Here is a 16,288-nt window from a genome sequence, read left to right as displayed (position 1 = left end):
TTTTTAATAAATGTGTGGATATGTGAGGTTATGGACAGTTGAATGTGTGGATATGTGAGTTTATGAACTGTTGAATGTGTGGATATGTGAGGTCATGAACAGTTGAATGTGTGGATATGTGAGGTCATGAACAGTTGAATGTGTGGATATGTGAGGTCATGAACAGTTGAATGTGTGGATATGTGAGGTTATGAACAGTTGAATGTACTGTTTATGATGTGGAATGTTCCTCAAATGATTTGTCCAATCAGTTCGACTGGTCTCTGGCCTTGAGAGGGAGTCTGGTGGTGGCTTTGGAGGAGTCCAGTCTTATTCAAGTAAATGTTGAAATGCACCAACCAAACATAACAGTTCAGGGGAGAAGACACCATCTTAAATCCTGTGCAGGTAATACTGTGCTGTCAGTTTGTGGCTGTGAAAATGTGAAATCATTTAGCAACAGAACACACATACATTTTTCATATACAAAAAGGAAAAGGAGGTATTCATTATTTTCAATTTGAGGAGTATTTTTGTCATTTTCTTTTGCATGTTTGCAACTGAAAGCCCTTGTTAAATTTTCTGACCCTGCTGGAAACTAGAATTATTTACTAAACTGTGCCACCTAATGGTTTGTAATTGAATAGTGTATTTTTGGCTTTGTGCTTGAGTGAAAAAATATCCAATCTGGCTAAAGAATTGTCTGTGAACCTCTCATTTAATCCATTGTGTGCTTTAAATATTATAGCAGGAGATTTATTTTTATTAAAAGTCTATTTGTTTTCTTAGGTTTTCAAATCTGAAGGATATTTCTTACCTCTCAAACTGGTCAGTGGCCATTATGCTTACAGAATGGAGGCGGCCTGTCCAAACAGTTTGTTATTATGGATATATCTTAGCACATCTTTATTTTTTCATTTTTTTTATATCTTACATATTTGAATTGGCTAGCCATTCTGCGTGTTTCTTTCAGTGAACAATTCATCATCTAAAGACACAGTGTTGCATGTCTATGAATAGCGTGTAAGCTCTGTTATTGTGGAACAGACTGACAAATTCTAGTGGTCAGAGACAAATGACTTTGTGCAGCTTATCATTCCCACATCCCATATTCAACAGAAAAAGGTTAGACGTGTATAGTTTAAATATATACACATTACTGTTCAAAGGACCTTTTGAAAGAAATCAATACTTTTATTCAGCAATGATGGCTTAATTGATCAAATATGACAGTAAAGGTATTTCAAATGATTTTTTTCATTTCAAATGTGCAGTCTTTTTAATCTTTATATTCATCAAAGAAAATTTCAAAGTTGCTAAGAAGTTTCTTAAGTACCAAATCAGCTAATTCAAAGTATTTCTGAAGGATCATGACATTGGAGACTGGAGTAATGGCTGCTGAAAATTAACAAATACTGAAATAGAAAAACTGTGAATCTTTATTTAATTTAATTAAAAAAAACCACATTTTTTTAAGTGTCTGCAATTTATCTGAATACAAATAGTATATTATTTTATACATACTGTATGTGTTTGTGTGTATATATGTATGTATGTATGTATGTGTGTGTATATATATATATATATATATATATATATTAGTGATCGACCGATATTGATTTTTTATAACCGATACCGATACCGATTATTTGTATGTTTATGTACCCGATAACCGATATGCAGAACCGATATTTATTTACTGTTATACTTCTGTTTCTGACAATTATTACAACACAAATGATCTGAAAAAAAAAAAACATTTTATTTATAACAATCACTCCCTCCTTGCATACAAAAAAAAAAACATTATATTTATACACAAATAAATAGAGGGGTCTGAGTCCAAAAAATTTAAGTGCACTGTTACTAAGTGTCTTTGTTTTAAAATAAAAGCTTTGATGAGGTAAAACAAATAAAAACAGGTAAAAAAATAAAGCACAAAAATGATTCTAACATATTGGTGGGGGCGGGAGGGCTATTTAGGAGTGCATAGCTATTTAGTAGTGTAACTTAACACTCCCAGTTAAGCAGAACTAGGTTTTAGTGTAGAAAACAGAGTCTTTCAGCATTCTGCCCTGTAAGCCTGCTTCCTTCAAAAATGTTATGCAGTGGCCGTGCATGAGGCTTCCTGATCATCAACCCAGTCAGGTGCTGAGCGATATGAACGAACTTTTTTTCCCGAGACTATATAAAGTTAAACAGCACTTGTCAGTTGGCATTTTATGATCTAGATTCAATCTAACGTTAAATCATGAAATGCCAACTGACAAAGTGCTGTTTGACTATAATTTAATCAACCGCGATCGCGCATGGATAATAAATAATTAATTTCCACAAAGCGGTATATGTAGCCTATATGTGTATTAGCGAAATAATTGTTATGTAGTAAATAATAATATAATCTAGGCTGTTTAAACAAGATAATCTTGTCAAAAGTTTCATTCAGTGGCATTGCTTGAGGCTTCCTGATCATCAACCCAGTCAGGTGCTGAGCAATATGAACGGACTTTTTTACCCGAGACTATATAAAGTTAAACAGCACTTGTCAGTTTGCATTTTATGATCTAAATTTAATCTAACGTTAAATCATGAAATGCCAACTGACAAAGTGCTGTTTGACTATAACTTAATCAACCGCGATCGCGCATGGAGATAATAAATAATTAATTTCCACAAAGCGGTAGGCTATATTTATATGTGTATTAGCGAAATAATTGTTATGTAGTAAATGATAATATAATCTAGGGTGTTTAAACAAGATAATCTTGTCAAAAGTTTCATTCAGTGGCCGTGCTTAAGCCTCCAGATCATCCGTCAGTTGCTAAGCAATATGAACAAACTTTCTCTTCTAGACTAATGGTGAGCAAATACAACAGATAGAGAATTAAATTCAACGCTTTTATTTTCAACATGCACTCATTCATGTCTGTTTTATTTAATTCATGTAAAGATACGTCTTTATTGGGGCAGGACATGATGAATTACACTACATGACTCAATGAGTTCGTCTCAATTGTTTAGAAACAAGCTGCATAAATTAACTATATCAGGAATTTATGTCTCAGATCTCATTTGTGCATGTCTGTTATGTTAAATAAAGTTGATTAATTAAAGCAAACCAAGTAGAACATATATTTACCTGTGCACTGAGTTGTTGTTGACTGATCTCTTCAGACGCCCGGGCTGCAATGGCGGAAATCTCCACACGGCCACAAGATGGCGCCGTAAATCGGCGAATCCGATATTACAAAACCGATACCCGATTATGGAAAAATGCTTAAATATCGGGAAAAATATCGGTAAACAGATACATCGGTCGATCACTAATATATATATATATATATATATATATATATATATATATATATATATATATGTATATAATGTATATAATTTGTTTCCAAATATAAAGCAATTTCATATGTAAATAGTTTTGCCTTTTAGAGCTTTCAAATAATGACTTTTGAAGTTTGATTATAATTTGGTATTTTTTTAGGAGTGCATCGATCAGTCAGGTGAAAAACTTCAGCAAAACTTCTACAAGATAGATGCTATTCTCACCTTTAAAGAGACAAATCAGAAAATGCACTGGACCATGGAAAAATCCATTTGTTCAGGTTAGTGTCTGTCAAAATATTCCTGAATCACTTCAAGGTGTTAAAAAAAAAAAAAAAAACAGCTTGCCATGTTTAGGTCATTTACTTTCCGACTGTCTGAGTCCTCAATCAGGTATTTAAAACTACAAATTGCTACAATTGTTTTTCAGATATGTTAAAATCACACCTCGATTTTAACACATGATGACGCACAAGAAGCTAATGTGACAACACTTTCACCCGAGGGGATAACAGACAAGCTAGAAGTTCCTGATTATTACAACAAAGAGTTTACCCCTCCTGTGCAACCAGAGATGTCTACAGCATCACAGACAGCAGAAGAAGAATCCAGTATAACCTCAGTACAAATCCAACAACTCCAAACATCTGATGCACTTAGTACATCATCAACGGAGATAGTAGCCACCTATTTACAGCTACACTTTACGGTCTAAAGCACAACAAAGATCTCTGGAGAAGTTGATCTGTGCATCATTGACTGTGAGGGGCTGCAGTGCAGAACGGATGGATATGCAGGTACCAACCGCACAGTCAGTCAAATCAGTCAGTGATTTTCCAAACAACACTATTACTGATGGTTGTCCATTAATCACAACGGTTGTAATCACAGTTTGAAATACAGCTACACATTTAAGCACCATTTTCACTCAGACTGGGATTTACAACACAACAGTCAAGTGGACCCATGCATCTTCTCCGCTGACAAGCAATCACATGTGAGGAATGATTACATCAAAAACTGTGTTTGTCGTGCCATTTAAATACAAGCTACTGTCTCAGAGCTCCCTCAGCTGTGTGTGTCACGTCACAGGAATAAATGTGGTGTCTAGAATTAAAAAAAATTGGTGCTAATTCTCAGGTTGTGCAGTAACTATCCCTGTCGCTTCACTGAAAGACAGAAAGTGAGTTGTAAAGATGGTTTATTTACTAAGCAGCTCTCTCCTAACAGAGATACTCTATTCTAATTGGTCAGTCAAAACATTCATATCGCTTTATATCAGATAGGTCGGTTAATAATTATTCTACATACACAAAAATTACATTATTTAAAAAAAACATACAGTACTGATTACTGTAAGCTGCTCTACACAATGAAACAAAAAAGTAAACCTATTGTAATTTGTTAGCTTGATATACTTTTAATAAATCGTAATAATAATAATACAAAATAAAAGACTGAACACAATTAAATCACTCTTTTAATTAGTTAAATATTTAGATATTTAACAGGTACATCTTGTGTCTAAATTATTGATATAAGTAAAAATTGCCTCAGTAATATTTCTGTAATATTGTTGCAGTGTTCAGTTTGCTGCTTAATCTGATTGTTTTGTACATATAATGCACAGAAAATATTCCATTAATAGCTTACATAGATTAGGTGTATATATAGATATATAGGTATGTTAAATAGTGCAGGTTTCTTTGTGGGAAAATAAAACAAAAGACAGATAATCTTATGATTGATATGTGATCTGGATTAATACACAAAGTGAACTTTTAATTTTTTCTCATTTATTATTATTATTATTATTTTTTAACTAGAACCCATGCTTAGTTTGTGTTCTGAATGATCATGATGTGAACCAGAGATGATTTCTTGCTAATTCCTTTCATGTTTTTTTTTAGCTGTAATTTTTAAGTGTACATTTTGGTCTCTTGAGTTCTAGCTATACAGTAGATGTGGACTAGCTCTCAGTGGCAGTATGAGGAATAGCCAGAAGAGGTCAGTGTTGTTCAATGTTTGGCTTTTGCAAAAGATCCCAGGTCACTCCAAGGCAGTGAGCAACTTGTCTAAAACTTAGCATTTTGAGGTCCGTGTCAGTTGTTCAAAACGCATATATATATATATATATATATATATATATACGTTTTATGCATATACATATGACTGACATTTTGTGCTTAATTTTTTTTTTGTTGATAAGACATAAATACTATGCGTTGATGAACACTCTTAGATTTAGTGGGAAAACAACCTCAGATGTGAGGTTAGTTAATTTGCCTTTACTACACAATTTCCCAGGGCAGGTCATTTTAATGTAACCCAGGCAAGATATTCTTCTCAAATGAAACTCATAAAATGTATTGTGATTACAGTCTCGATATTTGAGCAATCCAAAGAACACCCTTTCTCATCCTCATCTTGTTAGTGTCTAACCGTATGTGTTCTGTATTAAATGACAAAACAAGAGCACATTTGTATGCATTGGATATTGTGTCCTCTAGTGCTTTGCACGCTGTCACAGTGTAATTCTCACCCTGGGGGTCAGAGGGGGGCCACGCTGCCAGAGTTTTCTTTGGCATCTGTTGCATGCAGTTGTGAACAGGAAACACAATAACAGCACAAAGTACACCAGCATCTTAAGTCTTTCATGTGGCTGTTCTGAGGCATTTTATTGTTCGTGTAGGCTTAAAAATTCTTTTCATGTCCCCCTCCTTGAGTTGCACATCTGTGAGATGTTTGAAACCGCACACTGGTTAAATTTTGCATTGCTTTCAGAGATGTTTTTAATTGTCACAATTGATAACGATAATGAGCTAAACACATTAACAAAACTTTGTTCTTGTAGTGTTTTTTTTATATATATATATATATATAATATGTATATTTGAGATTTATTATAGTCCTCCTTTGTACTACTACTACTAATAATAACCAAATTCACAAAGAAACATCAGTTGGTGTTAGTTTTTTATTTCTCTATATATTTAAATTGTATATATTTGTACATTCCGAAATATATTCGAACTTAATTTGATTACAGTTGTAACAATAACAATTTTCATAAATATTTACAGTAACAAACATTTAGAATGTTCTCCTTTGACTTCAGAGAAGATATATATTGTGTGTGTGTATATATAAAAAAATCATGAGTACATTGTAAAAAATAAGATTAGTAAATCATGGCAACCTGTTTTTTTTTTTTTTTTTTTTGTACATTTACTCATCAAAATCAGTTGAGCAATTTAAGTTATATGAAATTTAACTTGATTTAAACTGTAATTTAAATTGACTTCTACAACCAATTTGATTATAAATTTAAGGTAGTAACTGATCTATTTAAGTTGAAATGGGTGGATTTTTTTTTTCTTTTACGGTGTATTTCTTGCTCTGATTTGTAAAAGCAGTTTTACTATTGCAGCTCAATTTGTTGAACCAGTTCAGCAATGAGCTTTCCACAAGAGGACAAGAGCTGGCAGAGGAAAGAGGCTCTGGAAGGGAAGGGAAGGGAAGGCTTTGGTGGTTACGCTCTGACTCTTTATCTTACTTGCTGGGCAATTACAGAATCATGGGTCAACCATGCATGTAACCACAGCTTCGTTGCACAGTAGCAGATGTACTCATGGCATTAGCTGGTAGGAGCGTGAAGGTAAACATAAACAGATGTAGCTGGTTTCTAGGGACACTCGCCAACTTTTACGCCCTAATGATTCCCATGTGTGTGAATGCAGATCTGGAGCAGTGGGCAGAATGCAGGCATACGCTGTGTTTCTGCAGTGCCAGAGTTTCTTAATGGGATATTTGTGAATGGGTTTAGATCCAGTGGTTTTTGGGAGGGTCTTCTCTATTGGCATTGTTGCCTCTACCAGTAAGTTTACACTGATGAAGCAGTTTTCTTCATCCTCAATTTGCTGTTGTTTACAATGATTATATAATATAATTTCATTTAATATGAAATTATTGAAAAAGTCTTTTTTTATTAGTGTATGAAGAGAAGCCCATTTGCTCTCGCAAAATGTCCTGCATATACCATTTTATAATGAAGATTAATGTAACATCTATTTATGCTTGTGCATTAAGCCTAATTTACAACTTCCCATTTGTGTATCATATAAAGCAGTTCCAAAAATAGCCCAAGACATATAATGGACTTCATTTTATTTTATAAGATAACTGTAGGCTTTAAGTTTGAGACCACAAAGAAAATTTGAGATTACAAATATAATTTAAACTTGGTTATACAATTTTTTTTTTAAATTAAAAACAAAGAAAAATGTTGATGCCAAATAAATAAGAAACATTTAAGAATTATATTTATTTTTCCCAGTTAGATTGTTAATAGTTGCTAATAAAGCAATAATAATTTCTAATAGAAAAATACAAAAATCTAAACTTTTTCACTAGTTACATTTTCACTGCTCAACACCACTAACACTACCTTTCAAAGTTTTGCCGTTGGTAAGATTTTTTTGTTTTGTTTATGTTTTTATGGTAAAAATAAATCACACACAATCAGCTGGGCTTTAAAAGTCCTGTTTAGCGTCTCTATCCTTCATCTATTTACAGTTTTTCATCATCTTTGCTGACTGTGACAGGTATGCTACAGTTAGCAAGATAGACAGACTTCCGCAGCTGACAGGTTTAGTTTGGAAGTTTAGATTTAGTTGACAAATATTGCATTTGTTTTTTCCTGGTCTTGTCAGTTAAAGTCCATTAAGCAGTCTATGTTTGCAGTATGTGAAGCATTATAGCTCACCAAGGCCTTGTTCTTGTCAGTTTGAACCTGTTATGCACGTGACGTGTGTGAAGTTGCAGTGTCTGGGAGGTCCCATTTTTGAACTGTGTCCAGGCCTGTAGCCCAGATGAGATCTTTAGGAAGGGGTTCATTTTTCTGATATCCTGTATGTGTTAGCCATCTGATTAGTGTAGGCCCGATTCCTCTTTGTGATTGTGTGTTAATGACATCCAGGTTAATCAGACTTCCAAAGAAATCAGCTGAACTAAAGCCAAGGCTTTTTCTGACTAATATTTTGATTAGAAAATGATTTTGCTTACATCCACTGCTTCTGTTCGACTGGAACGAGTTGCTCCAGATCTCGGTGTCAAACTCCCCCACTCTCCCTCCTCTTCTCCCAGCATCCTCTTTGTCATGAAACCCTCTGCCAACAGCCTGCGCCTCTCCTCTCTCTCTCATTAACCACAACTGTCAGATCCTCCAGATGATGAGCAATTAAACCAGATAATAAACGCTTGCCATGAATTCTTGTTTGTTGTTGTTGTTGTTGTCGTTGGCGGCAGGGGCTCCTCTCATGCCACCTTAGTGCTAACTAGTACTTCTGTAATGCACCACCGGTAGCAGAATCGCTCTCTCAGAGCCTTCTGCCAACACTACAAAGCTCTAACTGCTCATCGTAAGGCACCAGATTGATAATAAGGCACACTGAATGTTAACAATTAGATCATAATCAGAGCCAGCATGCCAAGGCTGCTCTTTTATCACCTGCTTGAAAGAATGGCAAACAAAGCTCTGTAAACTGCTAAGATAAAATATTACCTCTGAATAATCATGACTCTGAGCTACCAAAAGCCACGTAAGCTGTACAGCGCCTCGCATACGACACACGGTAAAGACTCTTCTGTTTGCTCATGTATTAGCGTGATAAAAAATCTGCCTACTTTTTACTGGCCATATCTTCTTGGAAAAGAGGTTGAAGGTGGAGTGTGTGATTTCTGAGTCATTAGCATCACCAAACAGAATTTTATACACCACCATTCAAAAGTATGGGGACAGTGAGATTTATTTTTGTAAAGAAATGAATACTTCATTGAGCATGGACACATTCAAATTGATGAAAAGTAACAGTAACAGCAAAAAAAAAAAAAAAACAAGTTCTGTTTCGAATAAATGCTGTTCTTTTGGACCTGACAAAATGTGTCACAGTTTCCACGAAACTATTTAGTAACACATCAGTTCTCCTTCATAGGGTTCACTCAAGCTGTGACGCAATGGGAACACCCCTTAGGTGGACCGATTGACAGAAACCCATATGGAATCACAACAATTCATTGGCTCTTTTGGTTCCTGCGTGGATTTCCGGTATCAAAATGTGTTTGGCCTGAATCAAGCTAGGCCATTCAGTGAGCACATGTCCCAGACTCCTGGCTCTCTTGGCATTGGCCTGTCCTTTGCTGCCCCTGGGGCTGCTTCATATGAAGCCTTTTCTGTGGTGGATGAAGTCCAAAGGAGTTTGCCCTTGTGGCCGGTCCTCCACCTACTAAGAGTGTCATGCAGTTGCTTTCACACCCTCTCAACAAACCGGGGCCCTCTCTTTCTTCAGCAGGGGGTCAAGATGGATGCCTTTTGCCGTCACCAAATTATTACGAAGGATGCATCCCTAACTGGATGCATCCCAGACCAGTTTGTGGTGTCTGGACGGAAGAGTTTCTCTCGTGGCACATAAACAGCCTAGAGTTGTGAGCTCTGCTTTTCCTGGCCCTGGTGCAGTTCCTCCCAGCTCTGATGGGTTGTCATGTGATCATCAGAATAGACAGCAGTTGTGTCTTACATAATCCGCCAAGGGTGCTCACAGTCGTGCATCCTGTACTGGCATGCGCTCCACCTCCTAATTTAAATGTTATTGTTTTTTAAAGCATATGAAAAGTTTTAAAATCTAAAATCTACAAATCGTAGTTTACAAACATGTAATGCATTTATAATTTATTAATATTATATATATATTACACAGATATACATACATATATATATATATCTATATATATATATATATATATATATATATATATATATATATATATATATATATATACATATATACATATATATATACTTTAGATAAAAAAATATATATATATATATATTTTTGTTTTTTTGTTTTTGTTTTAGTAAACATCACATTTTTACTCTGAGCAATGCGAGACCACTGAACCAGTCAACAAGAGGTTGGATTTATTTGGTTTTGTCTGCACAAAATCAAGTCTGTAACTCAGATTTTGTTTAACTTGCGTCATGTGTCAGGCTCAAACAAACACATCAATGTTTTGATCTGAAATCAAACCTCAAATGACACATTTATTTAGCATGCTATTTTTGGCCATCGGGTCTAGGATGAGTTACTTTTTGTCTGTTTAACAGTTTAAATGTAGTTCATCTGAAGTTCACAATTGCAACATTTTGTTTCAACCTTGTCCTTTAGATCACAATCGAAATGCTCTGATTGGCACTCGCATTTTGAGTGTGGGCCAAGTTATAGTTTCAAACATCTTGAACTTTGAAACTTCCTTGTTACAGAGCCCTAAAAACAGGTTTTGTAATACTGGAAGTTTCTTGACAGAATAACAAACAGTATCCATTCAAGGTGTCACAACACAGGGCAGGCCTGCCAGGAAAAATACACGGCTATTCACTTGAAGAAATAAAAAAAGAATCACAGAAATCTCTGAAACATCTGATTTCCCCTTCTCCATGGAAAAATGTAGGCGCCTCTTTGTTTGAAATAGAATTTCCCTCGAAAAACACTTCGGAAACTAAATAAAAATTGACCATCATTAGATTTATTGTCTTTTCGTCCTTTGTTTCTGCATGTTGTTGATGACTTTGCTATGGAAACGTAGGGGTTATTTACTCTCAAGTCGGTTTACAATAACCTTCCCTTTCCTGACCAAACAGCAAAGGAAATATCGGGTCAGGCGTCTCCCTGCTAACTTCATCTGGAGGATTGTGTCTCACTTTCAGTGTGTACATTCAAACCCGATATTGATGCATTTGAGGGTCTATTTTTGAGTTCAGGCTGATGAAACTTTTGAACCTATCCGAGCAGTCATCCTGTTTTGACCACCTTCTGGAGTTTACTGGAAACGGTGAATATAGATTTGACTAAAACACTTCTGTTTAAAAGTACAATCGGCATCCTGGACATGAGGCACCTTTGCGTCACAGTGAGTCAGTGAGCCGCCATTGATAGGGACTTTGGAATTTTCCATGGGGATTTGGGAAGAGATTGTTAATTTTGAGTGACAAAAGTGCAATCTTGTGAATGAAGGGGCTGATTTGAATAGATGTGACATTGTGACCAAGAGGCAGGCCTGTTGTTTTGTGGGCTTTTGGGGGATGGTCATGATGTTCCAGGGGGCAATATGTGCTGATAAATTTCTAATGGCTGGAGATGCCCCTCTCTGACATGATGGGTCTGTGTGGAGGTGATGTCTGACAGCTACCCAAAGGGTCCTGTGGCCCTAGGAGCTGAGATTCTGAGCATACAGAATTTGTTTTGGTTTAGACCGATTGGTGTACAAAACCTGAGCAAAAATTATAATGACACAGATGAGATAAATCCAGAAAGAGCATGTTATGAATGTTCTTAATGGGCGACAGTCTCACAGTAGATCTGGTGCGATTTACATCAAGAGTTACTTTATTAAAGACTTGTTGAAATGTACATTGAAATTCAATTAGAGTGTTGAAAGCATAACCAAAGTTGTGAAAAATTAACTCATGTGAGGGGGTCTGTCCTTCATTTTGCCCTTAGGCAAAACAGTCCATTAATTTACTACATTCTTACTTTATTAACATATGCATTTCAATGTTACAGCACATTTGTTCTAATTGACTAAATACAGAACCCTGTTAAAAGCCTGACGAAGATTTCAAGCAAGCTAGAGGACAGAGAATTGTACAGTCATACAGTGATTTGGAATGTACTATGAATACTTCAATAAATTGCTTCACTTTGGTTGTTAAATGGCCCATCTTAATTAGAAGATCGTCTAAATTTGTATTTCATTCTTGCATCAGTGGGTATGAAGCTCTCCTTTGACTCCAAAACAAAACAAAGAGGCCTGGGATCCTCATCTTCTTAAGAGAGGAGCTAATCAAAGCTTAAGTCATTAACAGCTGCAATGTAAATCTAAGTTTACCTGGAGGTCCTTCCACTGCATCTGTTTAATTATGTAGCAATTACAGTGGATGAAAAGTTGTTGTTTATAGGTTACAGTGTGCCCAGTAATGACAAGAGCAGGGGAGCTGTGTCAAAGAGGAGGACCTCCATTCCTGATTCAGACTTAAGTTTTACCATTAATCCAGCCGGCACCTCTGAACTAAATAATGCAATTTTTTGCATCCTATACAGCTTACAGGAATGCAGGTCTTTCTGAAATCTTCGTCACAAGAGCTTCATGAATATATATATATATATATATATATATATATATATATATATATATATATATATATATAATTTGTAATGTTGATTAACCCAATTTTAAATCTTCCCTCATTTCTAAAAAGCAAAATCAAGGTTATGGTGAGGCATTTACAGGGCAAGTGAATGGGGCCTGGTTTCGGAGCATGTAAAGCATAAATGTGAATGTCAAAATTACACAAGAGATGCCAGAAAACAGGACAGAAGTTGTTGGATGTGAGAGATATGAATTATTGATTGGAAAACTGTACGCAGTGCTGCTTTTCCTTGTTTCGGCATGCATTTTTCCATTTTGTCTCGTGTTGCAAAATGTTCTACTTTTTTTTCATGTCAGATTGATGCCACTTCTGATTATAGATTTTGCACCCCAATCGCAACTGACAAGACTTGTTGGGCACATTGCAGCAGAAATCACCTGGGTATTGAAAAAGTAACTAGTAATTTAAATAATAAACGCCTTTTCTCAGAAAAGTGGCAAAATCATTTGAATGAACAGAAAAGACGTGAGGTCCTAATTGCAAACGTTTTGATTTATTCATTCATATTTAGAAAGCGCCGCACATTTTTGCTCCTCTGCAAACACATGCATTTCCTCACTCTATAATAAAGCAAGAGGAATCTGTAAGTGCCTGTTTTATTTATTTACCCTAAAACAGAAGGATTCTTCTAGCTTAATGCAGATTTTGCCATTCGAAGACGGAATAATGGATGGCGGCCTCATGTATTTTTAATGGCCGCATGTTGTGTGGCAGATAAACATGGTGTTTGAGATGTTTTCTCTCCGCTGAGCTGTGTATTCCCAAGATGTGGCTGTACTCTATACACCGGGAAACCACAGCTACAGAAAGGCCAATAAAAAAAAAAGACATTTTCAGTGAGTTTCAGTAAGTCACGGATGGTTTGCTTGAAAGAGGACATGCAATCGCTTCATATCACAGCAAAAAACAACAACTGATTTTCCCCAAACCAATATGTGCTTTAATCTAGCCACTTTGCCTTTTTTCTCGACTTTTCAGAGACGTTGACACATTGACAGATGTTTGTGCTGCCCGAATTCTCTCAGGATTTCACCTGTTGCTGTGGGCTTCCAGTGAATCTATTGTGCCCAGTTCTAACAGAGAAGCTGTTTGAAATCATTTTGGCCACTGAGACAAACTGCAGTCTTACTAATAATGTGTTTGGGCTCATTTTTAATAAGTCATCATAATTATGTGGAGAATTTGATTGGGCATCTGTGCACAGGAAAATGAAATATGCTGTGTGGGCATGACAGTAAAGGATATTGCTTGCTGTTCATACATAATTGAGAGATCTTGAATGTCAGACCTGTGGGAGCAAATGCCAGAAAAAGCATTGGAGTTCACCAACATCAGACAGGTGGCATCTGCTGCATGCTGAATATCTGTACTAGAGGGACATGTGTCATAGATGAACTAGGTTTGGGATCTCATATGATAAGGGATGTTTGTTTACTGTTGCCTTAAACATTGACTTATAAACCCAAAGGAAAACTTTATTGCTTATGGATGCAAATGAAGCAGATTTTGATTATCGATTATATGCATATTCTTTTAAAAGGTCATTGTACTACTGGATAAATGCTCTTTTTTTAACATCCATTGTTAATTTTTCTGCTAGTGGAGGTGTTTTGTTTTATAACTAATATATTTCCAAATTAACTTTATTGCTTAACAACCCCCAATATAATTTTTTTCAAAGACTGTTTGTAGATTTGGTTTAAAAGCTACAACTATCAATAGAATATCCATTATTACTGTCATATTTTTTTGACCTGTTTTTAGAAAACCAAATTAAATTAGTAATTTGGTAAATGTAGCCCACATTTGACTAAATTAAACCAAATTTTTAAATTACATTATAGAAACCCATATGGAATATAACCCATATCTACACTATATTATACAGTATATATTTTTTAGGTCTCTTATGTTCAACAAGTACATAAAAAAAAAGTATTTGTTCAAAAATTATAATATGAAAAAATAAATGTATTATGAAATATTATTACAATTTAGAATAACTGTTTTCTTTTATATAATGTATAATTAATATAATATATAAAATTTAAAATAATATACATAATTGTAATATAGCCTAATAAAAATAATGTAATTTATTCTTTTGACAAAGCTGAATTTTCTGCTTTGAGAATTACGTCATTCTTCAGTGTCACACGATCCTTCAGAAACCATTCTAACGTGCAGATTTGGTGCTCAAGAAACATTTCTTATTATCATCAATGTTGAAAACAGTGAAAGTGTGTTTCAGGATCCTTTGGGAAACCGCAAACTCAAACAAGCAGCATTTATTTTAAAGTAGAAATCTTTTCCAACATTATGAATGACTTTACTGTTACTTTTGATTTGTTTGAATTCATCATTCTTTCAAGTGAGATGTGATACCTTTTTCTAATTTTGCCTGTAGGATGGGATTTGGCTCCTAGTGAAGTATTGTAAAGAAACATGTTGATATTCTTGCCAATCACAACAGCACACACACCACTAACTGTTCTTCTAGCATCACTCCTTCAACTTAGCTGACCTCTGTTTTCCAGTAGTTCATGTCCAGAATGGTGGTCAATCATCTTTCAGTTATAGCCGCTCCCTTGCGGTTAACACGCCACATCTGTCTACTTTGTCTGCTTTCATTTCATGCATTATATATGACCATTTGAAATCATGATAAAGGCAAGACACTGTCAGTTTTCGCTAGTTTTTGTTTGCCTGCAATCTGATTTCATTGATCTTCCACTGTGAGCTTGAACTGCTCTGCTCTTGTGGTTTCTGCTTCCATTTTTCATAACACTTTCTCTCTGTCTCTCTCTCTCACAGGCCTCTTAGGCTTATGCTTCTTCTACGAGGTCTCTGCTATGAGAGTCGTCCATAACATGAAAACCTGACTGTGTAACTCTGTGAAATACGGGAGCTGACAGGATGCTATTTATTTCCTGTTGAGCTATAGTCTCCACTTAGATGAATAGAGGGTCTGTCGTGCGAGCAAAGAGCCAGCTTTATTTTTCTGACGTTTTCGTGTTTAATGCGATATATATTTCATATGAGCCGTCTTTGTGCTCTCTCCCCTTTTTGCATCTTCTTTTAAAGCTCAGATGCAGTTATTGATGCTCTGGCTTGAGTACATTATGCTTTATTTGTCGGTAAGCACCATTTCTGCATATTGACAGTAACAAGCAAATGCATGTATGGAAATTGTAATATAAATTGACTGATGTTTAAAGGCCTGGTTTCTGCTTGCTAAGCTCTTCTGAGAAGTATATACAGTTCTTTATTACTAATCCTAGCAAGCAGCTTTGGAGAGTCCAACTTTTGTCTTTTATCTTGTATAACAGTAATGACATATGGCTCCTCTCTCTAATGTGTATAAAGCAATGGGGGGGGGGGGGAGCAGCAACATGATGAAAAGGGAACTGGGTCTGTCTTGATATTTCAGAATGGGGTGGGTAATCTTTCTATAATGGCTTTAGCTTTAAGATGTCACTATTTCATCGGGTTTGCACACCTTTTTATGAAATTTTTTGTATTCATGAGAAAATAAAAAACAAACTAACTGGGAGGAATGGAAGGAAGACGTCATACTGTTGGATTAAAAAAAAAATTATATTGAACACGACAGCCACATCTAAGTATTCTGTGAGAAGATATGTATTACAGGGTGAATCTCGTGAAAATGATCAAGAAATGTCTAGGTTATATTTCACCAAAAAAAAT

At 35.4% G+C, this 16,288-nt stretch overlaps 1 long non-coding RNA gene across 1 annotated transcript; it reads left to right on the top strand.

Moving 5' to 3' along the window:
• Positions 1-38: 38 nt before the first annotated feature.
• On the top strand, positions 39-4,438 carry LOC113065331 (uncharacterized). Its single transcript, XR_003278989.1, has 3 exons — positions 39-387; positions 3,476-3,596; positions 3,746-4,438. It is a non-coding gene; the product is annotated as an uncharacterized LOC113065331 (long non-coding RNA).
• The last annotated feature ends 11,850 nt before the right edge of the window (positions 4,439-16,288 follow it).

This window comes from Carassius auratus, chromosome 48 (genome assembly GCF_003368295.1).
Source record: "Carassius auratus strain Wakin chromosome 48, ASM336829v1, whole genome shotgun sequence".
Lineage (NCBI taxonomy): Eukaryota > Metazoa > Chordata > Actinopteri > Cypriniformes > Cyprinidae > Carassius > Carassius auratus.
This window is presented reverse-complemented; position numbering and strand designations above follow the sequence as displayed.